Below are 27,352 nucleotides of genomic sequence, written 5' to 3'. Positions count from 1 at the left end.
TTCATCCACAGCCATTTTCTCCACTAGTATTAAAAACAAAAATTCTTACAGAAGCCACAAAAGAGTTCTAGCCACCTTTTTTCTGTCAAAGGATAGGAATAAAACTGTAATATTATATTACTCAGTCTGTATGGATCCAGTGAGAAAAGAAGCCCTAGCCAGGAACCACAGGTCATGGTACGTAGATGAAACATGTACTCAAACAAAAAAAAAAAAAACTGGAGACAAAAGAAAGCAATTTAAATATCTGCAAATTTCAAGACACTTCTCCAATCATTTTTAATTTGGTACATAATGTTTTAATGATCACACCAAATAGCTTTAATAAGGTAGAGCAAGATAGAATCACTCATTAAAATGAACTAAGTATATACGCAGGTATGAAATCCTACATACAACACTTTAGTAAAGGAAGCATGCAACTTCATATCCTATCTGGCAATGGACAAGAAGACAGAAAAAGATCTGATCAAAAACAAAGACTGATAGGGGAAGATGCTTCACTGGCTTTAGCCTAAATTCTACAAATATTCATGCTTCTTTCATCAGAAGTCACTGAAAAGATGTGAGAAGAGAAGACAAAAGGTTTTAGGTGCAGCCAGAGGAATCAACTAATGAAAAAGAGAATACATTTAAGAATGACATGGTGATTTACCAGTCCTTAATCTAGTAAGAAAAAGCTGGGCCAGAATGTGAAAAAACAGGGCTAAATTGAAGAGAGATTACAAAGAAACCAGCAGCAGAGTTTGGCAACTGTGGCTGGGAGAAGCAAGGAACAGGAAAAGGAGACTGCAGCCTAGGAGAGGATGCTGGTGTTGCTGGTGGTTAGAAGAAAATTAGGGGAGGGTAAACTAGGAAGAGTGTTGTGTTTGTCATTATTCAAGTTGTGCTTAGTGGAAGAAAAAAAATGATCCTCATTATAAACAACACAGTCTCAATTCTTTGGTTGTACAAGGGTGAGCATGTTATCACAGAAATTCAAAATGGTAATAATCATTATGTTTGGATAATAGAATTATGAAGGACTTTTTAATATTTGCCAGTATTTTTCAACATATATATATACAAAATAATTTTATATATATAAAGTAATTTTAAAAACTTAGTGGACAGTATGTTTTAATGTTTAACATCAAACCCATACAACAAATTTGGTAATGATGTTGGTGTTTTATCCCCATGCTCAAGTTGTAAGAAATAGGGCAAATTCCTACAATTAAAAACAATTTTGATGGGGGAGAATCAGTTTCATGAAAATCATAGAATCTCATAAAAATGATACACCTAGCCAGGGTTTTAGTGTTAAGTTGAAATTCCAGTTACACCAATTATTCTTATTGTGAGGAGCACCAGGTAATGAACTAAAGTGTTGAATTACCATATTCTACACCTGAAGGTAATATAACACTGTGTTAACTACGTGCAATTAAAGCAAAAATTTAAAAATATATTAAAAATAAAATAAAATAATTCGTTACATCACTTTTAAAACCTTGAGCAAGCTATTTAAGCTCCCTGTGTCTCAATTTCTTCAACCATAAAGATATGTACCACCTACCTTGAAATTTTCTGTTAGAACTAAGTAAGATAAACACATGTAAAATGTCTACAACCCAATCAGGAAGTCATTGCAGTTATTACATATGTATTATCAACTTTCCAATCCTGAAATCTTCTTACAAGTCTGACTACTCTGTGGCATGGTCCACAGATGAGCAGCACCTGAAAGCTTGCATTAAAATTCAGAACCTCAGGCTCCATGCAGACTTTCTGAATCAGAATCTGCATTTTCACAAGATCCCCAGGAAAAACAAAGTTTGAGATACCCTGTTCAAAATAACATTCAATTACTGGAATGTCCGGCTTGTTCAGATATTACCAGCTCCCTGAAGTCGTCTACTTCATCTCGGTTACAGGGTTCTTTTTGATGCTGAGTGAAGGCCACCTGGTAGTTTACTCCTAATTCTTAATTCTGAGACACTTTTAAGAAACTGACAGAAAGTCCATTCTACTACCACTTCCAAAAAGCCACTTTTCAAAACCAAAGAGAACTCTCATGATCACCCCTCGATCTACCCACTTTGAACAAGAAATAGGGTACTGTGGTGCCTGACTCTCTTATAAAACAAGGTCTTCAATAATTTGAGATATTTTGTATTCATTAAGCTGCACAACTGTATTAACTAGATACCAGTCTATGTTTATCCATGTTGTCAATGATGTCTCCCCACAAACTTGTCAAATGCTTTACTGGAGTTTAAAAACACTGTATTTGTCCTATGTTCTTGAGACATATATTAGAGGCCCTGGCAGCACAGAGTTTGAGAGGCATTATTATTATTATTATTATTATTATTATTATTATTATTATTTTATTACCCCTGAGTAATAAAACCATTGGGATTTTGGTGCTCACATTCTAGATGGCTCACAAATCATGCCTTTAATAACTCAGTCTAGAATCTTAGCCAGCAGAGGCCTCAGTGGACAGGACTTCACACTTTCATTTTCCAACTAATTCCCCTCTTTGATATTTCATATTAGTATTTTACTCTTTAAGTACCTTATAATCACAGATGCCTATTCCTGTCTCTTTTCCATTCCATGATCACTGTACTGAATAAACAGGAAATACAGAAGACAACTATCTATATGAAAAATTGTCAGGCCCAAATAGTAATTTAAGCTTCCTAATTGAGAGAAATAAAAGATGGTATGAAGTAAATATGACAAAGAAAAAATATCTGCTGGATTCTGCAGTATACTAAGAATTTGATTATCATAGAGCTCCAACAAGTTTACCTTCTCTGAAGGGATTTCTTAGACTGTAGAATTTTCAACCTCCTTAGTTCTTACACAGTGGAGAAGTCCCTCATTTATTTAGCCTACCTCCCCTCTTACCTATATATACTTGCTCTTCACCCTTAAAAAAGGACATGCCCTTACTTGCCCACTCATGCACTACTCCCATTTTTTCATTCGTGTCCAGCTCTGCCTTGGATTACAAACTTCCAGTGGAGAGCCCACAGCTATAGATATAATTCCCTTTGAACATCATCTAGAATAGTAACATAATTAAGCTGTAATCGCTTTATGATAGGCAGTTCAATAATAATTAAGAGCCCACAGAAAGATATGCTTATCACAAATTTTAAATCCAGTGAAGATTAAGAACAGAAAAAAGCATGTGATCTTTTTCTGCAAGAAGTTTTGTATGAACCAGCACTTTATTCTTAACTGGAAAGACCTGGGGAAAAAATAGACACCTGAATATGAAAGCTGAAATGGCCTTAAAGACAAAAAGAGGAATATATCTAGTAGGTGAAAGAAAGGAAGGCCATTTAAAAAATAAAGAATGTCATCCTTGCGCAGGGGACATGCTAATCTTCTCTGTATCGTTCCAATTTTAGTATGAGTGGGAAATATCAGGGAGGGAGACAGAACATGAGAGACTCCTAACTCTGGGAAACGAACTAGGGTGGTGGAAAGGGAGGTGGGCGGGGGGTGGGGGTGACTGGGTGACGGGCACTGAGGGGGGGCACTTGGGCACTTGATGGGATGAGCACTGGGTGTTATTCTATATGTTGGCAAACTGAACACCAATAAAAAATAAATTTATTTAAAAAAATAAAAAATAAAAATAAAAAATAATGTGATAAGCCAAGACTCAGGACTAGGACAGGGAGACCAAAAAAAAAAAAAAAAAAAAAAAAGTGGTAGGTACAGAATTTTTAAATCTCTTAAGTATAAAGGACTATTTATAACCAGAGTGGTACAAGACTTGCCATCCACAATGCTTCAAAGCAGGCTTCATTCTTACAAGCTTAAGAATGTCTCCACTACACATAAGGAAATCAAAATATAGCAAACTGACTAATGTGAACAAAGGGGCTGTATATTAAAAAGCTCCTCATGACCAGTATCCACCTGTTCAGAGTACCTAAGTATTTAATAGGTAGCTCTATGAAGGAGACAAATTTAAAAAGAAAAAGTATGATAGCCAGGAAATCAGAAAGTATAAATGAAAGACTGATCCAATGAAGACTATTCAATCCACAAATCACTATTCCAGTTCTTAAAGATGAATACAGTCTTATTTTCTCCTTGTTCCCTGCGTGTACCACATGAATGTGCACTTACTGAGAACTCATCACATTATTATTCTGAGAGACATGTATTGCCTTATCAAACAAAAATCAAACCTCCTTTCTTGAGTGTCAAAAAAGATGATGGAATTTGATAAACTGGATTTTTTAATTTTAAGGTTAACCTTTTAATTGCTGATGTTTAATGACTTGTTTCTTGTTGAATAAATCCTTGCCTACAAGGTGAGGGGGGGAAAAAAGATTAGTTCTAGTCACAGAACATAGTCTTAATAAATTATTCCTCTTGATTTTTTTCACATTTAGTTTTCTCCAAGCCCAATTTTTTCTAGTATTACCATATTAGACTTTTAAAGGACTTTCAAAGGACTGAGCTTCAAGTCAAGAACTTAGATCTATTTGCAGAAGTTATCATGATATAAAAAGACAAAACACCTTTCTGAGCTTCACTTACCAGCACCGAACTACATAATGCTCTCTATGACTCTTCCAAATACTATGATGATGCCATATTTATTATATTCTGGAGAGAATCATACTTCCTGGTCAGCAAAAGGTCACCCAGAGCAGACTTCAAGGCATTTTTTTTTCCCCATCGAGACTTTGTATGACCATAATTCTTCTCAGCTCATGTCTTTAGGGAGCCACTGATAATCAACAGGAATTTGCCAACGAGAAGAAAAGTTTTTACCATCTGATGCCTGAGCATTTAACATTTTCACTCAAAATTCAACGTCTTCTTCCTTTCATCTAACCATGCTTATTTTTACCAAATCCTTGACACGTATCTTTTACTTTGAGTCTTTGCACCTGCAACCCTAGATCCATGTTTTAGGAAGGTATTTACAGGGCAGTGATAAGAGGCACAAAAGCTAAAGAAAAAGGAAGAGAAGCAGAAGAACGTTGTTCTAGAGCCCTTCTACTTTCTTACATGGCTTTCTTTATCTGTAAAGGAAAATAAAAACTATGCACTTGCCTGCCATGCCTCACATGGATGTTTCAAAATTTAAAGGAGATAAAGTATGTCAAGACACTAAGAAAAATCTCAAGTACATCTAATATATGGTATGACAATTTAGTACTACAAAAACAAAGTTTGGACTTCCATTCACCTGACTAAAAGAACATGCTAGTGCCTTTAGATGACAACACAAAATAAAAGCTAGCCAGGTATTAACCAGAGAATAAAACTTTAAAATCTTCAGCAAACCAAGTAGTTTTGAAGGCTAAACTCTGTGAAATAATATTCATTAAAAATTATCTTAAAAGTTACTGTCTTTTCATTCTTCTAGCTCAGCTCACTTTTAATGTAACCCATCAGTAAAATATGAATGTGATAACCACAACTGTTTGTTTATAAGTTATATATGTTACCTTTCTAACATATTATTGACCTTATAAATTATTCATAAAAGTTGAAATTTTAAGGCATAAAAATATATAAATAAAAGTCTTCATATTTTCCCCTGAAAATTTGGAGACCACTGCTGTAAGTCAATGGTTTCAAACCTTTTTAAGCTAAAGAACTCTGTTCAAACACCAAATTTTAAAATGCAAACCTAATCTATAAGAGAAATAAATGTAGAGCTGCTCTAAATAAAATGGGAATGAGAGAACAGGAATGTGGAGTTCCATGATGAAACGCCTATGTCCCCAGAAAGCACAATTTGAAACCACTAATCTTGGGATCAGACTTTCCCTTAGTCTCTTTAAAATATAATAAAGAAAGAAATAAATAAAAATGTGTTTTTACTTAAGAGTGCTGTTTCCTAAGCTTGAAGTCAAAGCCGTTGTAAGATTCAACTGAATCCTTGATGTTATATTTACTGTAGAGACACTGCTGACTACATAATTAAGTGGCCAACAGGCTTTTATGGAGGAAAAGTCTCATAGACCTTATCACCAAAACATGTTATATTCCTAACTGCTATGCGTAGACTGTGAATCTGCTTTAATTTGAGACAGTATAGTATACAATGTTATGCTTTCCTAGTTGCTAGGAAGCTTGACAGTTATACTTTTGCTATGCCTCAGCAATCAGAGAGCACCTTTATTATATGCATCTCTCTACATTTTTACCTCCTGGATTAATTTATATCTCTACTCCTTTTAGGCTTCATCTTGATTTCTTGTCGTTTCTATGCTATTAATAAACAATTATGATAAACTCCTCATACCTTTTGGGAATCACCTGAGACACAAATGATAAAACTCAACACTCAAACTCCCTACTTGGCACCATCAGCTTTGCATTCCTCCAGGACAGAAACCCTGGAATCATCTTTGGTAACTAATTTATTAATTCTAACAGTCCCTAATACCTAACAATCCAGACTTCACATTATCACTCATGTTTGTTTCCTAATCTTCATTCCCACTGCCATTACCTGTACTGCTACAACAGGTCTTCCCCTTAGCCAATCCATCTTACATGCTGCTTATAATCAATCCTTCCTAATCAGTATTAACACATATCATACCTTTACCTTTCCAAACACCTTTTATTTTTTTTTTAATTTATTTATGATAGGCACAGAGAGAGAGAGAGAGAGAGAGAGAGAGGCAGAGACACAGGCAGAGGGAGAAGCGGGCTCCATGCACCGGGAGCCCGATGTGGGATTCGATCCCAGGTCTCCAGGATCGCGCCCTGGGCCAAAGGCAGGCGCCAAACCGCTGTGCCACCCAGGGATCCCCCTCCAAACACCTTTTAAAGCTTTCCCACTACCTATGGAAAAGTCTAAACTCCTTAGTCATTCAACACTTCCTGAATTCTGATATCGATCAGTAGTTTTGTATTTCCTATAATCAAGTTTCTCTCCAGACACATTAAGCTATTTGCCCATATGCTTCATCTTCAACTCTAGGTCTTTGAACATGCTGTTTCCTCACCTGCAGTGTTCCCTACCTAATCTCACTGTTATCCTCCCCTCAATATCTACAGTGCCAAACATTACCTTAGCTCTGAAGACAGAATGCAAATGGCATTATTTTCACAAGCTTTCATCCTCCAAATTGAAAGTCTTCTATCCACCTCTATATTCCCACAGTAGTGTATTTGTTACTCTTTTCACATATTTATCCCCATCATTCCCTCATATTCATCTATCATTCTCAGTTTCCATGTATGAGACTATCTCTCTACTTACACATGTATGTAAATGTATAAAAATTCTAGACCAGTGAATCTGAAGTTTTTTTTCTTTTGAAGCTTTTTCTTTTTAACTGCAAAATCCATTTTTCACTTGAAATGCTATGAGAAAGCCCAGTAAGTGAAATGGATTTTTAAAGGAGACTCTGGTTGCATGGGAGGACAGAGATAGCTCAAACCTCTCCTGAGCAGCCCTGCAGACATCTTCGCAAAGCACAGAGAACACTAAATTACACACCCTATGAAGACAAGTATACTTTATTAACCTGTTTCCCATGTAGGAAGGCAAGCAACATTGCAAAATCAAATATTCTTGGAGTCAAATCACAGTTGTCACTTATAAACTATGTTCTCTATGCAAATCCCTAAATCTCTCTGAACCCAAATCTTCATTTGTAAAATGGAAATGGTAAAAATCTATTTCCATGTGATGACCACACAAGAAAACCTACATAAGAGTCATACTTCATAATGCATAGATACAAAAGAATTCCCATTCTCTCTTTCCATCTCTTTCTTTCCACATCATCTAGCCAAATGCCTAGCACATAGTAATTAAACAAACATTCCTTGAACAAATTAATGAATGACTGGATGAATGACTGGATGAATGAACAATCATCTAAACAAAAATAAAAGGACACAAAAGGGATTTGATAACAGGTACAGGAAAAAAGATATGCTAAAGAAATACTATATAAAGGAAAAATACATTAAAAATTACTTTTATGGCTAGAAAATATATTTAAAAACTGGAGACTTTTTTTTTAAGGATTTTATTTATTTATTCATGAGAGACACAGAGAGAGAGAGAGAGAGAATCAGAGACACAGGCAGAGGGAAAAGGAGGCTCCATGCAGGGAGCCTGATGTGGGACAGTGGGACTCGACCCCAGGTCCCCAGGATCAGGCCCTGGGCTGAAGGTAGTGCTAAACTGCTGAGCCACCCGGGCTGCCCCAAACTGGAGACATTTTCAATAAAAAATTTACTACCAAAGAAAGAAGCTAAGACGAAAGAATTATTTACACACATCACTTTAAGGCTTACGTGTGAATAATATATCTGGCTAATATCTAAACTCAATTTACATTTACCAGCTTAGAAATGAAACTACAGTGCACGATTATCACGCTTTTTAAAATGAATTTCACTGATTTATGTATGACTATTATAGAATAGTGTTCTGATTTTCTTTTTAAAATGTGTTTCCTTGTTTCTCAAGTTACAAATGTAAAGTTCTGCAATTGTATTTAAAATCTCTTGGAGGTAGATGTGCACAAAAGAAATACCTCAACACAAATCACTATGACACATAATGAACCCAAAAGGAATAGGCATATATCATTTAAGGCAAGATATTAAGTTTGATAAAAACAAAATCTGACCTTTAATATTTTTAAAATTTGGTTAATAAGCATAAAATGTAGCAAGACTTATATTCTACATATTTTTTAACTCTTCTGGCATTCTTGGGGTCTGTCTACAAAAGTAAAGGAGTATGCACATGGTAGAGACTAAAAATTCAAATGAAAGAAACATAATCCTTAGGGACCGTCTTTTAAATAGAGACTGAAATCCAAATGGCTTCTTTTTCTGTATACACAAAACTGACTTCATGTAATAAATGAAAATCAGTTAATGAAAAGTAATGGCATAAAAAAAATAGTGATACTATTAGTACAATATTCTCAAATGATAAAACTACAAGTCAAGATTAGGTCTTATTCTTTCAAGTTATTTATAGTCCTTAAAAATGAGAAAAACAGAACAGAAATTAGATTATAAATATCGCTTATAAAAATGTCACTCCATCAGATCAACAAAGTTAAGGAATGATTTACCAAATTTGACTCCCAAAGAGGACTATAACAGAATGCCTTTCATTTGATTTCATAAAAACTGTGAAACCTCTTCCTTCTCATTATCTCTATGAAGGCCAAAATCAATATATTATGAAATGAAACTATTAAAAAATTACTAGTATTCCAGAAACAGTTGTATATTCCATTTGAATGCTGTATGTCTTTCAGTAAATAATTTTGTATACATAATTTGATTGCTATTTTAAAAAATGCCTAAATACTGAAATAATGAAACATAATAAAATGTCAATATGGTTATCTATGAATCATGAGATTATTTCCTTCTTTTGTGCTTCTAGAGAGTCCAAATCAGGAAAACCTGATAGAATCCCAGCTGGGTAACTTTAGAAAAGTTACTGAATATCTTCAATCCTCAGTTTTCTTCATCTAAAATTTGGGAATAATGTTATCCAACAGGGTTATTAAGTGGAATAATATATGGAAAAGATGTTAGTACACAATGCCTATCTAGTGATGCTAGTAGTACTTCCTCTTCCTGTAACTCCTTTGTGTAGCCAAAATTCTTACCGATTCTTCAAATTTCAGCTTAATGAATTTCCTGAGAGGCTTTCCCTAAATTAAGTTCTCACATTCCACTACTTCTTAGAACCTTTTGCATTTTCACAGCCCTTATCACAGTGTATAATTATTTACTTACACAAATGTATGCACAGTTTATACCATACCATACATACTTAGTAAATAAATATAGCATATCATACATACTTAGAAAGAATTTATGAATAAAGATGTTTATATTTATGATCTTTCCACTGATATCATAAAATTTTGTCTCTATATAATCAGTGTGATCTTGACTATAAATGTTACGGACTATAATATGAATGGGGTATCTAAATTTGAATGGAGTACTTATCGGGACAACTGCACTAGGGGGAAAAAAAAGAACGTATACATAGTCACAATGACAGAAGCATAGTAATTCTCTACATTTTGTCCCTCGATCTTCCATTAATGAGTCTACTAAAAACAAGCATTAAGAAAAATATTAAGCTTCTCGGCTTTTAGTTGACCTGCTGAATTTTCTTTTAAGCACCATCTGCTAGAACTGTGTGATCAAATCAGCTGTTTACTAATAAGTCAGGGAATCTCTGCTATCTGCTACAGAGTATCAGTGCACTGGCTCTCAAAGTGTGGTCCCTAGACCATCACCATCAGCATCACCTGGGTATTGACCAGAACTGCACATGACTGGGATCACAAAGACTTACTGAAACAGAAAATTCTGAGGTGTGGCCCATCAGTCATATGGCTAAGCAAGGATCTACAGTGATTGTAAGGCTGACTAAAGTTTGGGAACCAATGTGTTAGAAGATTTATCCTTTGTAAGCAAAAGCAACAGGCTCTTTCATTCGTTTCATCAATTTAATTTGCCAGTTTTTATATTTCATAATTAAAATTCTAATATTGTAATTTAACCTCTAAAATACTTAAAGTCTGACAAATAGGACATCTGTCAGTAATATAAGATAAGCAACCAAACAATGGTTTGGTTAATACATTGTTCTATCCCTATATGCTGCATAATCCACTTATGTTGGCACTGTTTTATTAGAAATTAACTCCTTCTATATTATTTTTTTTAAGATTTATTTATTTATTCATGAGAGACACAGGGAGAGAGGCAGAGACATAGGCAGAGGGAGAAGCAAGTTCCCCACAGGGGGCCCGATGCAGAACTCGATTCCAAATCCTGGGATCACGCCCTGAGCCAAAGGCAAATGCTCAACTGCTGAGCCACCCAGGAGTCGCCCTTCTATATTCTTAATAAAAAGGTGTTGCTTCAGAAACCTAAATTTCAAGTAAAATTAGAAAGTGACTCAAAAATACTTTTGCTATTTTTCAAGGTTTGAGAATTCACAGGAAAAGAGAATGATATGAGCCAAAAATATAACTAAAAGTAATATTAGCAGTAGTTGTAAAGATACACATAAATCAAATGTTTCATTTTATTTTTATCTATTTTAGAGAAATAAATGGGTTCTAGATTACTATTTTAGAGCTATCATAATTCGTTAACAATATAATAAACTCCCACAAGATTATAAACATGGTTTAATAATAGGAAATTTGTTAACATAACACATCAGTAGGTCAAATGTGGAAAAACCATAGAATCACATCAAAGATTACCTTTTTTGCCATTTAATAAAATTCAACTCCTTTTCATTTTCTTTTTTTAAATTCAATAATATAAAACTACTTCCTCAAGGTGATCTATTTTAAACCAAAAGCCAACATCATACTTACTAGTGAATATGGAAAGCATTTCCATTAAAATCAGAAATAAAAAGTTCTATTATCTTCATTCTTAGTTATTAATATTTTGGAAGTTCTAATTTAAAAGAGAAATAACCATTATTTATGGAAAATATAATTCTATACCTATGTTAGGAGAATCGACTAAAAAAGATAATCAAATTTAAAATGTTTTTACATCTTACACTACATGTAAAAATATATACACTTAAGTCAAAGGCTTAAGAGCAGAAAACTGAACTGCAAAAATACTGTTTACTACAAAAACAACAGAACTTCTGAGAAACAGCAATGGTATTTCTAATAGAACTAGATTGCAAGCCCATGAGATGAAAGGGTGCATCCTTTCATATATAAGCCCATGAGATGAAAGGGTGCATCCTAGTACATAGGAGGACTCAAGAGGCATTTGTTGAATGAATAAATGAAAAGCATTGGCATACAATCCTTTTAATCAAATGTGGTCTGCCAACAGGTGATAGTCTAAGAATGGTTTTGTTGGATGAATAAATGAAAAGCACTGGCATATAATCCTCTGGATCAAATGTGGCCTGCCAACAGGTGATAGTCTAAGAATGGTTTATTACAAGTCCACAATGAGATAAGGAATCTGCACCAGAATGTGAACCAACGGCATCCTATGCACACCCTTTAACTCCACTTTTTTTCCACGGGAAAACTATCTCAATAAAGGAAGCAGAGGACTGGTTAACAATCTGTCTCAAGCTACTTATCTCATAAAAACCAATGACAAACTGTTCACATACTGGCTAAAGTGGGTGGCACTGCTTTAGAGTAAATGTTGGGAGTTGATGAGAAAAAGAAAAAAAAAAAAAAAAACCTAACTTCAAACCAAAGAATAATTTGTAAAAATAACATCTGGCGCGGAAATGTGGTCATAATTAGGTCACCGCATTTTTTTAAAGATTTTATTTATTTATTTGAGAGGAGAGAGCACAAGTGGTGGGGAGGGACAGAGGGAGAAGCAGACTCCCCACTGAGCAGGGAGCCCAATGCAGGCTCAATCCCAGGACCCCGCAATCATGACCTGAGCCAAAAGCAGACATTTAACCAACTGAGCCACCCAGGTGCCCCATCCTTACATCTTTTAAAGAAAGCTTATGAAACATATGAAAGCAACGAAAAATGTTACAGATAAGCTTTTTGTCAGTTAAAAGTCTGGTTCTAATCAGGAAATTTAGACATCCCAGTAGTACCTAAATGAATGAAGTCTTTATATACTCTCAGCACCGTTAATAGTAGATGATCCTGAAACCCAAAACTAACCAAGTACACATCCTAGGGCAAATCACCTCTCTGCGATCCAGCTTCTTCACCAGTTTAAAAAAAAAACACACTCAAAAAAACACACACACAAAAAAAAAAAACCACCTTAAACAATTTCTAGAGACTCTCAAATTTTCCCTTCAGTCTAAATTATTGATACTAGTAGTTTGCTTTGTTTCTGAATGAAGGCGGAAAGGCAGTTCTACAGAGATATGGTGGGGCTCAATGCGATTTATAATCCTACAAACTAACTTTAAAGGCAGACATTTATAGAGACATTTGCACTGAACCCCTATCAATCTCCTATATAAATGACTTACATACATGATCTAATTCACATGAGAAACCCGAGACATGGATGTTATCAAGAAAATTTTATAAATAGTAAAAGTCTCATAGTAATGTAAAAAAAGAAAAGAAAAGAAAACTAAAAGGGATTCACTCATATTTGTATGACTCCACCAGACCATACTTCCTTCTGCAAACCAAACACTATATAGATCTTACAATTTTTTTAAATAAATATTTTATTTATTTATTCATGAGAGACACAGACAGAGACAGAGAGAGAGGCAGAGACACAGGCAGAGGGAGACAGGCTCTATGCAGAGAGTCTGACATTAAGACTAAATCCTGGGTCTCCAGGATCATGCCCCGGGCTGAAGGCGGCGCTAAACCACTGAGCCACTCGGGCTGCCCCAGGTCTTACAATTTTCTAAGGACACAGGAAAGGTTTCAAGCAAATCAGCTATTTTCTAAATATAGAGTGTTACACCTAAAAATATTTTTCATGAGGCAAAGATGAAGAAACTAAAGTTAATGTAGTAAGAAAATAATGGGAATGAAAAAACTTCGATTTAGTTAATAAGGAAGCAAAATAAATACCTGATGCAGGATATACAAATGTTCAAAACCTTAAATAATTCAGGGGACAACCAAAATAAAGCGGTAATTTGAATTTCCAATATGAACACACAGTATGAAGATAGATTACCCAGACCCCTATTTCCTTCTTGTTCTACTTTGAAGACTTCTGACCTCTTCTCAACATTAGGAACTCCCATTGAAGATTGTCCTCCTAAACTATACTACCCACTGTGAACGCAACTTCCTATTTATTCTATTTAAAACCTACTAGGCTCCTCATAGGTACCAGGGTACTGTAAAACAGGCAAATTAAAGCAATCTTTGTAGTCATGAGCTTACAGTGGGGAACAGAAACAGACAAGTAAAGATCCTTGAAATACAATGAGAGCTTTTGTAAGAGTATAGTACAAGGGGCCACAGCACACAGGAAGGCAATTAACAAGATCGAACATGCCAGGAAAGTCTTCAGAGGATGAGATGTCCAAGCTAATGCTTCTTAGCATTAGCATTTTGTTACATTTTCTATTCCTTCAGCTCTCTTAATTACTACTTCTAATTTACTTATTTTAAAACCTCACTGAAATCTCCAAACCCTTCTCTTTCTCCCATTTTTCTACAAATTGATCAATTCCTTCATATTTTCTATTCCATTCTTCCCACCAACCAAGGTTCAGTGATTCGAACTTCCAACATCTTAAATTTAAATACTCATCTGCCACATCTGCCCTTCAGAGCCCCAAAGCAGTCCAATCATCCTTCTTTTTCAGTCCTATGCCCAGCAGCTAAGCACTGCTACAGAAATTATACAACCTCACTGTTAGAGCCCTCGTAAATGCTGACTAAGCTCAACTGAGTCCAGGACAACTTAGGCAAGACTCAGCATATTCCTAATTAGCTTTTACTCCCTAACTCCTGTTACCATTACAAATCTTTACCCCTTTCCTGCAGCTTCCCTACCTCCCTTTCCGCCTACCTCAGCCAGTGGCCTTGCCTACTTCTTCAAAATGGTATGAATGATAATTAGGCATAGCTGAAAATACTACTTTAGACAATTTTTATGGGGGAAAAAGAAAGGTTGTGTGTACTGAACTAACCCAGCAACCTAACTAAAACTCCTTACACGGTTTCTTGGAGAAAACAGATGTAGTCCCAAACATAGGACTTACAAATAAACTTTGACCTGCAATCTGACAATTTGAGCTATTAAGAAAACAGCCAAAAACAGAACTAAGAAGTAAACTCAACTCTCAAAATTGATACCAAGTTTATGCACCAATGGTTATATGATTTTTCTCAGAAGGGTGTGTCAGGCTTTCCTAGCTTATGAACTCTTCTTATTTTAAATACAAATTGAATAAATGTGAGTACTAGTGTATCATCGACTAGAAGCAGCTTTCAAAAAAAAGGGGAAAGTGAAACACTGCCAGAGTGCGGCACATTGACAGGAGCAAAATTAGCAGCTGCAAAGGAGAGAGAAAACATAAAAACTCTATAAAAATATATAAAATCAAACAGCATAGCAAAGACCATTTATCATAGCAGCAAAGTATCTCGGTGGTGTCCTGGGGCATCACTACAGTACAAGTGGATTGCTACACATGATATTCACAATGAAATTTCTGTGTAAAAAAGATGAAATTGTAGCTGGTATTCTGTTTATACACAGTAATAAATGTGCAAAGATATACTATAAAATACATTCATTAAATTGGTCAAAATAGAATTGACTTGAAGGCTTAAATTACCTCATATATTTATATGATGAATATATTAAATACATTTATTCTCTATTTATTCTCTATAATTTATAGTGCATGGACACCCTTATATATAAATAATTCCATTAGAATACAGTTTCACATACCTATAAAAAAATTAAACTAGTCTTGTGTTTCCAATCATGCTCACCATTCAAAATAAAACAATAAGTGCATAATTTAAAACTGAGGGGATAGTGTGGCTGATTTTTACATGCTGCAGGCACAGCTCAATTGTACATCTGAGCAAGAAAAACAAATATTAAAGAAAACAGAGAAGTTCTTCATTCTCTAATCATGCACTAGTTAACCAATGCAGTCATTAGTTTCTACCCAGTGTTGTTTCAAATAAATTTTCTAACTGTAAAATTATGTCATTAATCAACTTTAAAAGTAAAATGGACTGCAAAGACCAATGTCTGAAATTTGAGTATACAGCAAAAAGCATAAAAAGAAAAGAAAAATGAAACTGCTTAAAATTTGCACTTAAAATTTGTTTTGGAACTTGATAAAATGGTTCCTAAAAATGCATCTGGAAGAATAAAAATAGGAAAAGAGACAAGAAATATTTTAAAAAGAAAAATTATGCAGATGACCCTGAACTCTAATACCAAATTGTAAAACATATTAAGAAGCTATAATAACTAAAGTAATGCAGTACTGGCAAAGGAAGAAACAATTCAATGGAACAAAGCAGAAAACTCGAAAATAATAATTTATTATCTGATAAAGGTAGCATTTCAATTCTGAGGGAAAAGGAAAGCTTATGTAATTTGTGGTGGTTAGACCACCGGCAAACCAATTTAAAAACTGTTTAACTTAGAACCCTCCCTGACACTATACAACAAAACAATGGATAATATTAAACTGTAGAAATGAAAAACCTGAAATATAAATACCAGATGACATATACAAAAATTGTAGGTCTTTCTGTCAAAGGCAGAAGCAATAAAGAAGTGTAAGACTGATTTAACCACATTAAAAATGAAACCTCAAATACTGAAAAGAAATCACTCACTATAAACAAATCTTAAGGAAACCAAAAGATTGGGGGGCGGGGGGGGAGACTTCCATATATGATCAGCAAAAGGTCAACGGCTTTAATATATTAAAAGCCTCAGTAAACAATAGGGAAAAACAAGAACCTAGTGAAACTGTGCTAAGAATATGAAAAAATGCCCACAAATAAAGAAATCTATATGATCAAAATATTTTCAAACTCAGTAGTAAAAAAAAAAAAAAAAAGGCTGTAAAATAGTACAACTATTAAATACGAGAGAGAGAGAGATAGAAGGGGATACTCTCATAACTGCTGATGGAAAAGTCAGTCAGTCCAACTTTCCTGGAAGAAAAATTAGGAAGTTGCTATCAAGAAAGCTTTTAGATTCAAAAATTCTTCTAAGACTTTAATATAAGGTAACAGGTACTGAGATTTCATTACATCACCTTTTTTTTAAAGATTTTATTTATTTATTCATGAGAGACACAAAGAGAGAGGCAGAGACACAGGCAGAGGGAGAAGCATGCTCCATGCAGGGATCCCAACGTGGGACTTGATCCCGAGTCTCCAGGATCATGCCTGGGCTGAAGGCAGGCGCTAAACCACTGAGTCACCCAGGCTGCTCAACATCAATTTAATAATAGTGAAAAAACTGGAAATAACTGATGGTTCAATAACAAGGGATTGATACCATAAAAGAAAGCCATATAATAAAATAACTGCCAAATAACAGAAAACTGTTTACAGTATATTAAGTTGGGAGGGGGAAGGTAGAGTACTAAGTAGCACAGTAATAACTAAAAATTGATAAGAACTTAAGTAAATTATATCAGACACATAAACACACACCACAAACTGTAAGACTCTGTCTTGGTAAAGGATTACAGATTGCTTTTTATGAAAATTGTATTACCTCTTCTGAGTTAAGTAAGTCATTTAGAAGTTGCCTCAGTTTCCTAATAAGGGGCTCCCTGTGTTTATTTAGGCTTCAGAGTTCATCAAACAGTAACCCAACTACAGAATACTAGACTTTAAACACATTCTCTCTCTCCTGTCTATGTTGCTATGCAGAAATTTCCTGATGCATCTTTTAAAAGAAATACAAGAAAGTATCTATAACATGGTACTCCATGTGTAAAAAAGGGAAAAAATAAGAATATACTCATATGTTAAATGTGGATAAACTCTGGAAGAATTCACAAGAAAGAATAAAAATTGTCACTCAAAAGGAGAAAAAAATCCAGCAACAGAAATAGGAAAATTTTTCACTGAATAATTATTTTAAATATGTAAATGTATTACCAATTAAAAACTAAACTGAAATAAATCTTTCATAACAGTATATTTAAAATACATATGAATACATAAATATAAATACATATTTATAAGCACATACAAATAAAACCACAAAAGTTCTCAAATACCCAAAGCAATCCTGAGAAAGAACAAAGCTAGAGATACCATAATCACAGATTTCCAGCTATTATACTAAAAAGCTATAGTAATCAAAACAGTATGGTACTGGTGAAAAAACAGATACACAGGGGCAGCCCGGGTGGCTCAACGGTCTGGCACCGCCCTCAGCCCAGGGCCTGATCTTGAAGAGCCGGGATCAAGTCCCACGTCGGGCTCCCTGCGTAGAGCCTGCTTCCCCCTGCATGGAGCCTGCTTCTCCTTCTGCCTGTGTCTCTGCCTCTCTCTCTCTCTGTGTCTCTCTCATGAAAGGAAAAAAAAAAAAAAAAAAAAAAAAACAGACACACAGACCAATGCAACAGGATAGAGAGCTCAGAAATAAACCCATCTATATGGTTAATCAATCTATGACAAAGAAGGTAAGAATATGCAATGAGAAAAAAAAGATAGTCTTTTCAATAATTGGTATAGGAAAAACTAGACAGCTACATGCAAAAGAATGAAACTGGACCACTTTCTTACATCAACACAAAAATAAGTTCATAAAGAATTAAAAACCTAAATGTGAAACGTGAAACCATAAAACTCCAAAAAGAAAACATAGGCAGCAATCTCTTGGACATTACCCTTAGCAACATTTTTATGGATATGTCTCCTCACACAAAGGAAACAAAGGCAAAAATAAACTATTAGGACTACAACAATATATAAAAAGCTTTTCTGCAACAAAGGAAACATCAATAAAGCCAAAAGGCAACCTAGTGAATGGAAGAAGGTATTTGCAAATAATATATCTAATAAGGGGTTAATATCCAAAATATATATTAAAGAAATTTATACAACACTAAAAAAAAAAAAAAAATTAAAAAAACGGGCAGAGGACCTGAATAGACATCTCTCCAAAGAATCCATACAGATGGCCAACAGACACATGAAAAGATTTTCAGCATCACTAAGCATCAGGGAAATGCAAATTAAAACCACAACGAGATATCACCACACACCAGTCAGAATGGCTAGTATCAAAAAGACAAAAAACAAGTGTTGACAAGGATGTGAAGAAAAAGGATCCTTCATGCATTGCTGGTGGGAATGCAAATCAGTGCACTCACTGTGTAGAAGGTTTGGAGGTTCCTCAAAAACTTAAAAATAGGAATATCATATAATCCAGTAATTTCACTGCTGGGTATTAACCCAAAGAAAAGGAAAACACTAATTTGGAAAGATATATGCACCCCCATGTTTACTGCAGCATTACTGACAATAGCTAAGGTATGGAAGCAACCCAAGTGTCCATCGACAGCCGAATGGAAAAAGATACCATTTTTCTTTTTGTATGTGTGTACATACAATGGAATAGTGCTCAGTCACAAAAAAGAATGAATTCCTGCCATGTGCAACAAGATGGGTAGACCCAGAAGGTATTGCTAAGTGAAATAAGTCCAGCAAAGACCATATGATTTCCCTTATATGTGGAATCTAAAAAACAAAACAAATGAGCAAGCAAAAAAACAGACTTTTAAATGCAGAGAATAAACTGGCAGCTGCCAGAGGGGGATGGGCAAACAGATAAAAGGGATCAAGAGGTACAAACTTCCAGTTATAAAACAGTCATGGAGATGAGAAGTACAGCATAGAGATTATAGCCAATAATACCCTAATGATGTTGTATGGTGACAGATGGTACCTACACTTTTATCTTGGTAAGCACTGAGTAATACAAAGAACTGTTAAATCATTATGTTGTACCCCTGAAATTATATAACATTGCCAATTTACTTCAATTATATGTTAATTTACATACAAATAAGTGAAAACATACATAATTTGTTTATAAATAAATAATACAAGTCACATTATTCAATACTGGCAAGGTATGTATACATACACACACACACACACACACACACACACGCATCCTATTGGTGGGATTACAGTTCACTAAAGCCTTTATGGAAGGTCGATGAAAACCTTAAAAGAATTAGTCCTAATGAAATATCTAGTCACATGCTCAAAGATAACACACACATAACACACACAGACTAAAGAGAGAGAAAAAGATAAAGTAGGTGGGAGGAAGAGGAGGAGAAAAGAAAGGAGGGGAATAAATCCATATATAAAGGAGGTCATTACAATCCTATCCGTAATACCGAAATATTAGAAAGAACATGATATATTTAACAAGATCACTGAAATAGAATACAAACTATTGCAGCTATAAAGGTAATGCCATATATTTATCAATATGGAAAAGGCTTATGATGTTATATAAATAAAAGCCCAAGTTATACAATAGCAGTTATAATATGGGCTTTTCAGTATTTATTTTCCATATGCATTGGAAAAGAACTAGAAAGATAAATACCAAAGCATTAACAGTACTTTAAGTCAGTGAGTTTAAAATGTTCTTTATGATCTTTCACCTCCTGATTTTTTTTTTCCAGAAAATAACATGCTTCTAAAATAAGGAAATATAAAGATATTTAATTTTAAAGGTTGATATAACAGCTCCTCTATCCATAACATTTCCTTGGTCTTAGGGGTGGTTTTTTGTTTGGGGGGGGGGGGGGGCAGATTTTGTTATTAACATATAAAACTCACCAAAGCAGGAGTGAACCAAAATCTTCTGGTTGCAAATCTACAATCCTTTCCACTATATCATGCTATCTAAATCATTTATATGTGGCATTATTGTCCTTTAAAACATATTTTATTATAAATTCCAGAGAAGTAAAGTTTCACTGCATATTAAAAACAAATAAGGCATCTGGGTGGCTCAGTCAGGTCCCTGATCTCAGGGTCCTGGGATCAAGCCCAGCATGGAGCTCCCTGCTCAGCGGAGAGTCTGCTTCTCTCTCTCTCTCTCTCTCTGCCCTTCACCCCTGTTTGTGCTCTCTTGCGTTCTCTTAAATAAATAAGTAAATAAAATCTTTTAAAAATAACACACACAAATATTATCTCTGTTCACATCCTTCCCAAGGATTAGAAGGTATACAAAATACTATTAAAGCCAAATTCTAGATTGGAAGAAGAAGAAGAAAAATATAGTACTTGACTTAGAAGTGAGTTGTACTCCAAGTTTGGCTGATTGGGAGTAGTAATTTCACACAAAAGGAATGTTATTTTTGTTGTAGAAATATGTATCAACTGATTGCCAGACTAGCCCAAAAAGTTAAATTTAACCTATAATTGGCAGAAACATATTACTAGTATACTGTTACCCTATCAAATACACGTCATCAGCCCACATAAAACAGAAATAGGGAAAAAGTGACAAAAGGCTAGGAAACCCTACCACCAGTGGAAAACCATTGTTCTTTCAAGAGAGAGAAAACCAAGAAAAAAAAGGAGGAAGAAAGCAGACAGAGATAATAGATGAAAGATCAGTTCTCACTTCTCTTCCTTAGAACAGTGGTTTGTGAATTCTATTTATTCTGTCCCAGGAAAAAAGAGTTACACCAATTAGAAAACCTAATGACTAAAGTATCTTTAAAAAGGCACATGCTATTTTAAAATGTTTAAAATATCTACACAGAGATATCAAAAAAGATACATTTGCAAAAGGTGGCATACTCACACCAATATATATTTTTTTACCAATATATTTTTTGTGACACATTTTAGCATGTCAAAAACATATACACACATAGTAGTATCTATATTAACATGTTAAAATACATCACAGAATAAGTCAATTCTCACTTTGGATTTTTTTGTTTAAAGATTTTATTTATTTATTCATGGAGAGACACAGAGAGAGGCAGATATATTTCAGTACTGAAATATATATGATTTATATAATATATAATTATATTATATTATTTATATAATTAAAATAATATATTTCAGTACTGAAATATATCAGAAAGTGGTTAGTAATTTCAGATAGGAAATTAAAATTTGATATTTACAGTATGTGTTGATTCTCTCCTTAAAATGAATTCTATTGATAAAGAATGTAAATGACTCTTAGAATTAAAAAAGATGTGTAATTTTGTGTAAAAGAATAGTGGATTTATTTATTTATTAAAAATAATCTCTGGCAAGCCACGGTAGCCCAGCGGTTTAGCACCGCCTTCAGCCCAGGGCCTGACCCTGGAGACCCTGGATCGAGTCCCACATCAGGCTTCTGCATGAAGCCTGCTTCTCCCTCATATATAAAGGCCTGTGTCTCTGCCTCTCTCTCTCTCTCCCTCTCTCTCTGTGTGTGTTGTGTGTGTCTGTCATGAATAAATAAATAAAATCTTTTAATAAATAAATAATATAATATAATCTCTAAACCTAACGTGGGGCTTGAACTCAGAACCCTGAGATCAAGAGTTGCATGCTTTATGGACTGAGCCAGCCAGGCACCCCAATAGTAGATTTTTAATATAGGAGAACGAATCTCTTTTTGTTTTGACAATTTGTGGGATCCAGGGCTTCATTACCATTTTTAAGTTTGCTGAGGACAGTTCTGATTCTCTCTAGGTATGAAACTCTCATGCATTTTTGCATTACATCCATGGGATGCCTGAGTGGCTCAGTGGTTGAGCGTCTACCTTTGGTTCAGAGCATGATCCTGGAGTTCAGGATCGAGTCCCATATCAGCCTCCCCACAGGGAGCCTGCTTCTCCCTCTGCTTCTCCCTCTGAAATTCTACAAACTTAAATGAAAATGAGGACCCAAAACTACAGTGTTGTTACTCAATTACACACCCTGGCATGATAATCCGATACAATACAATATACTCAGAGCTATAGTCAAGGGACTTTCAGTGAGACTAAGCATAAATATATTATGTAAATTCACAAAAAAACATTTTTAAGAAACTAACACACTTCGGTATTGCCTGTGCTTTCCAAAAAATGGAACATGAATGTAGTATTAAACCTCCAAATCTTACCTGCCAAAGTAACGAAAAATTAATATCCCCAAATCTTTAAAGAACTATGGGACAATGACAGCCAAAATAAAAGTAAATTGGTGACAGCATTTATTTATTTACTTAAAAGTATTAAATCAAAAAAATGACATAACACATAAAATTTATTTTCCTAATTTCAAAACAATATAAGCAACCCAGAAAAGTAGTAGTCCATGTATAATTTATGTTTTCCCTATTTCTTCTGTGTTGTCAAATATGTAGCTACCTGCTACATAAGGCTATTTAAATTTAATTAAAATAAAATGTAAAATTCAGTTGCCTAGCTCATTTAACATACTCAGTAGGTACAAACAGTTAGTGGCTATCATACTGGAGAACAAAGAAATAGAAATTACCACCAGTGCAGAAAGTTCTACTGGACAGCAGGCTATAATGTAGAAAATTCATTTTTTTCTCTGTAATTATAAAAATTCTTCCCATAAAACTGCAAACATTCCCTCCTGCACTCGAAACATTTTTTATAAGCTTCCTAATCATAGGTTGATGATAAAATTTTTTAAAAGATGATGGCAAGAACTAACAGGACACTGTTTACTAGGTGCCAGGAACAGTTAACTATGTGCTTTGACTCAGTATCTCATTTCATCATCACATAAACCCTATGAGGTAGATGCAAGTCCCTTACCTGAGAAACATATTTCAGAATTCATAAGTTTTCAGGTTTTAGAAAATTAATACTATACATAAACCATATGCTACAAAACACCCTCAGCCAGAGTCTATGTAGGAACTTAGGAACACAGTGAAATGTGTGTACTAAAGATAAGTGAATTCTAATAAGTAACTACAAATCAGCTAGATCCTGGCTCTACCATCAAATTAGTTCAGAACTGGTATTCCCATTCTCCAGTATAATAATTTGCAACTTTCCTGCAATTGTGAATGGTGGACCTATGAAGTGACACCTATTTTTCCCCATATAACTAAGGATTTTCATTACAGAATTATCAAAATGACCATCCCCCAATTTTTACAGATTGATTTCTAATACTGCGCAACATGTTTTTCTCCCTGGTAATTAATTACAGACATACTCTCCTAAACTCGAAGGCCTCATCGCTTGCTTTGCATGAGATAACTGATATATTTCAGGACAAATTCAAAATTGTATTTTGTCCCATTTATGACACATTTTTTTCAGTTCAAGCACTTAATTCATTTGGGATATAGCAACTTAAACATTTCCTTATTTCATTTCTAAGAAGAAACTAAGTATAACCAACTTTCAGTAACATGGCACTTTTTATGTTCTCAATCAGCTTTCACACATTTTCTCACTCTCAGGAAAGACAGTGACCAATTTTAAATAATTTGAAAATTTTCCTCATTATTGTTGTATTTATAAACCAATGTATATCTTAAAATACTCCAAATAGATGGATTCCACAAAAAGTACAAGGATAGATTTATCCACATATTTTACTGTAAATTTATCAAAAATTAATGTAAAATATTAATGGTGATAAAGTATAACAGACATTTAAAAATTCAGCAATGTAGCTATGTTTATATACAAAATTATGATAGATCACAAATATAAGCATCCAATAAGGAGCATATAAATAACAAATACACATTTTAAAGAAAAATTATTCTTTCTCTTAGGTATTGACATGGCCTTGCTTAAAAAGATGTGGTGATTAGGTATAGGAAACTGAAATAAATGCTATGATAATATGAAAATAACAACTTTTTATAAAAATCAGGCCTCGTTACTAGTGACACTAATTAGCTATAATTATTCAGTTTTCATATTACTTCATTACAGTACACCAATCACACATAAATTAGTAAACACTGATTCGTAAACTCAATTTCCTAAATCAAAATCAAAGTTTGATTGGCTGAAATGTAGTTTAGCATAATACATCAAAAGCCTGGATTCTGAGGGAATTACCGGGCTGAAATAGAGGTTTTGCCACTTACTATAATGGCAATTTTTGTGAGTTACTGACTTTTATGTCTCAATTTCCTCATCTAATCTACAAAAAGGGAATGAATAACAGGGTCTACTTCACTGGGTTGTGTGAAGGTTAAATGAAATGGTATATGGAAGGGTTGTGTGAAGGTTAAATGAAATGGTATATGGAAGTATTCAGACAGTGTCTGGTACACATTATGCTCTATACAAGCATTCACTATTATCAGTATTATTAAAGCATCTCTGAAGTTGTAATATATTGTTAGCACTGTTTATCTTCTAAAAATTTTCTCCAGTTTTCTAAAAAACTTAAATGCACCAGGGAAACAATATGTGAAGAAACCCTGTGTCAGTTGAATAAACATCTTTAATGCATATTAGGTCTCTTTATTTTTTTTAAAAGATTTTTATTTATTTATTCATGAGAGACACAGCGAGAGAGAGGGGCAGAGACACAGGCAGAGGGAGAAGCAGACTCCCTGCAGGGAGCCTGATGTGGGACTCAATCCTGGATCCCGGGATCATGCCCTGAGCCAAAGGCAGACGCTCAGCTGCTGAGCCTCCCAGGCATCCCTATTAGGTTCTTTAAAGTTAGATTAACATGAGGTTAGACCTGGAAACATAATTCTTTTTTTGTTTAAAGATCCTATTTTTATTTATTCATGAAAGACCCAGAGAGAGAGAGAGAGAGGCAGAGACACAGGCAGAGGGAGAAGCAGGCTCCACACAGGGAGCCCGATGCGGGACTCGATCCCAGGACCCCAGGATCACGCCCCAAGCTGAAGGCAGGCGCTAAACCGCTGAGCCACCCAGGGATCCCCATGGGGTCTTAATTCTTACACAGCTCCTAACTTCAAAATACTAAATAATAGCCAAATGATGCCATTACACATAGACAGCTATGCCCTCCTCTAATGCAGCAAGGAATAATAAATGGTTGTTGCTATGTACCCCAAAAAATCTCAGGGAGAGAGGCAAATCTTATTGAAAAACTTTTTGTTCAGTTGTAAACATAGTAAGTTTGAGATGTTCACAGAATATTTAATGGGCGTTTCAGGAAGGAGTCAGAAGTACAGACCTCAGGAAGCTTACTCTCCAAAGTTAATCACTCTCTCCTTTGTACTACCACAAAATTGATTTTTCATTCTATTACATGACAGTTATGTGTCTCCACAACTCTTCCCTATTGCTACGCTACACTGTTATGAAAGTAACTAGGTCCTGCCATAGAAGGAGTCAATAAATGTTGATTTTTAAAAATGCAAAACCTGCAGAACTGTACAGCTAAGAGAGTAAACTTTATTGTATATTTAAGAAAGGATTAAAAGAATTTCCTTTAGGGATGCCTGGGTGGCTCAGTGGTTGAGTGTCTGCCTTCAGCCCAGGGCATGATCCCGGGATCTGGGATTGAGTCCCACATCAGGCTCCTTGCAGGGAGTCTGCTGCTCCCTCTGCCTGTGCCTCTACCTCTCTCTGTGTCTCTCATGAATAAATAAATAAAATCTATTAAAAAAAAAAAATTCCTTTCAATCTGTGATTTTTAAATAAGGATGAAATTTTCATTTGGAAGAATTCTTACAAAATGTAAGTAAGATGTAAACACAAGATCATTTTCTAATTTAGTCACATGAGAATCACTAAATGCTACCAAGCAGTAAAACATGGTACCATCATCAGGCCAAAAACCCAAAACAGGGCAATATAACACAGCAAGAAATCTATGAATGAGTAAAATAAAGAAGAAAAGCCTAACGAAGAACTCTTTGACATGCATTTAATCAAAATTCTTAAGAAATATATTAAAATACCTGCCATGTAGACTGAAGAGATTTCACTTTGTAATTTACAGACCACTTGAGTTCAATTAACTTAAAAATGAAAAGCCTCTGGATCCTCCCAGCACACGTTATTCAAAGAGCTGTGATAAGAAGCATGTAGCAAACGTGTTGAGTTACATGCACTAGGTAAGGGAAAGCTGCTGTCATCCCCCACACTCCGGCAACTGTTTGACTGGTAATCCTTTAGTTTCCAATCTGTAGAAGCACTTCCTAAAGAATGCTTCTCTGTACTGTTTACAACCCAAACTTAAAATATAGTCAACCCAAGGTCTAACAGTAGTACAGACCAGCTGCCAGTTCTATGTTTAATAGCAGATGACAATTTTGTTTGTGCTTGACAACTAGACATCTTTCAGTGAAACTATTCCCCTGGAAATGACACTACAATATTGTTACTTATTTGAAGGCCAGGGAGCCAAGAGAAAAACAGCTCATTAATGGTGAATGACTAGGAAAGACAGTAATAATAAAGGATTAAAAACAGTAATACAAAACAAACAGGCTTAACAGAACTGTGAAACAGGGGTGGGGAGATAAACAATAAATTTCTACAACACAAAATAAACACGAAGATTTAAGTCTGCACTCCACGTATGAAATAAGCAGAAATAAATGTATATTGCTTCTTATATAATCAAAAGCCTAAAAATCTTTTACCAAGAGAAAATATTGGTAAATTTAAACGGATTCCCCCAATTTGGGCCCTTTTTTTCCTGTTCTATGAAGCAATTCATAAGGGGAAAAAATAACTTCAAACTATAAATGATGAATGTAACTATTAGGAGTGGCCTCTCTAAGAGGTCTGAAATAGAAGGAAAATGTACATTTCTTCCAAAGCTGTAGCCAACAATAACTTGTGCATTCTGAATCCAGCTTAAGCATATTAGTTGAGAAGATGTTTGCAAAAGTATTTAATAAGAAAGTGCTGAATTTAGCTTTTATTTTATTT

The 27,352-nt window shown here is 34.6% G+C and overlaps 2 protein-coding genes and 1 pseudogene across 20 annotated transcripts in view; 1 reads left to right on the top strand and 2 right to left on the bottom strand.

Moving 5' to 3' along the window:
- RUNX2 (RUNX family transcription factor 2) overlaps positions 1–27,352 on the top strand; it is a 326,623-nt gene that overhangs the window by 12,738 nt on the left and 286,533 nt on the right. The window lies entirely within an intron of this gene.
- The window catches only part of SUPT3H (SPT3 homolog, SAGA and STAGA complex component), a 603,243-nt gene that overhangs the window by 559,970 nt on the left and 15,921 nt on the right, over positions 1–27,352 (bottom strand). Inside the window, exon 2 of one of the 7 annotated variants that reach the window (XM_077903822.1) lies at positions 26,374–26,483. The exons of the other annotated variants lie outside the window; for them this stretch is intronic. The gene's annotated coding sequence lies outside the window, so the exon portion shown is untranslated. The remainder of the gene's footprint in view (positions 1–26,373; positions 26,484–27,352) is intronic. 7 annotated transcript variants of the gene reach the window in all.
- On the bottom strand, positions 3,327–3,427 carry LOC144317896 (U6 spliceosomal RNA; annotated as a pseudogene).

Source organism: Canis aureus, chromosome 7 (genome assembly GCF_053574225.1).
Source record: "Canis aureus isolate CA01 chromosome 7, VMU_Caureus_v.1.0, whole genome shotgun sequence".
Classification (NCBI taxonomy): Eukaryota; Metazoa; Chordata; class Mammalia; order Carnivora; family Canidae; genus Canis; species Canis aureus.
The sequence above is the reverse complement of the archived record's forward strand: the minus strand, read 5'-3'. Positions and strand labels throughout refer to the sequence as shown.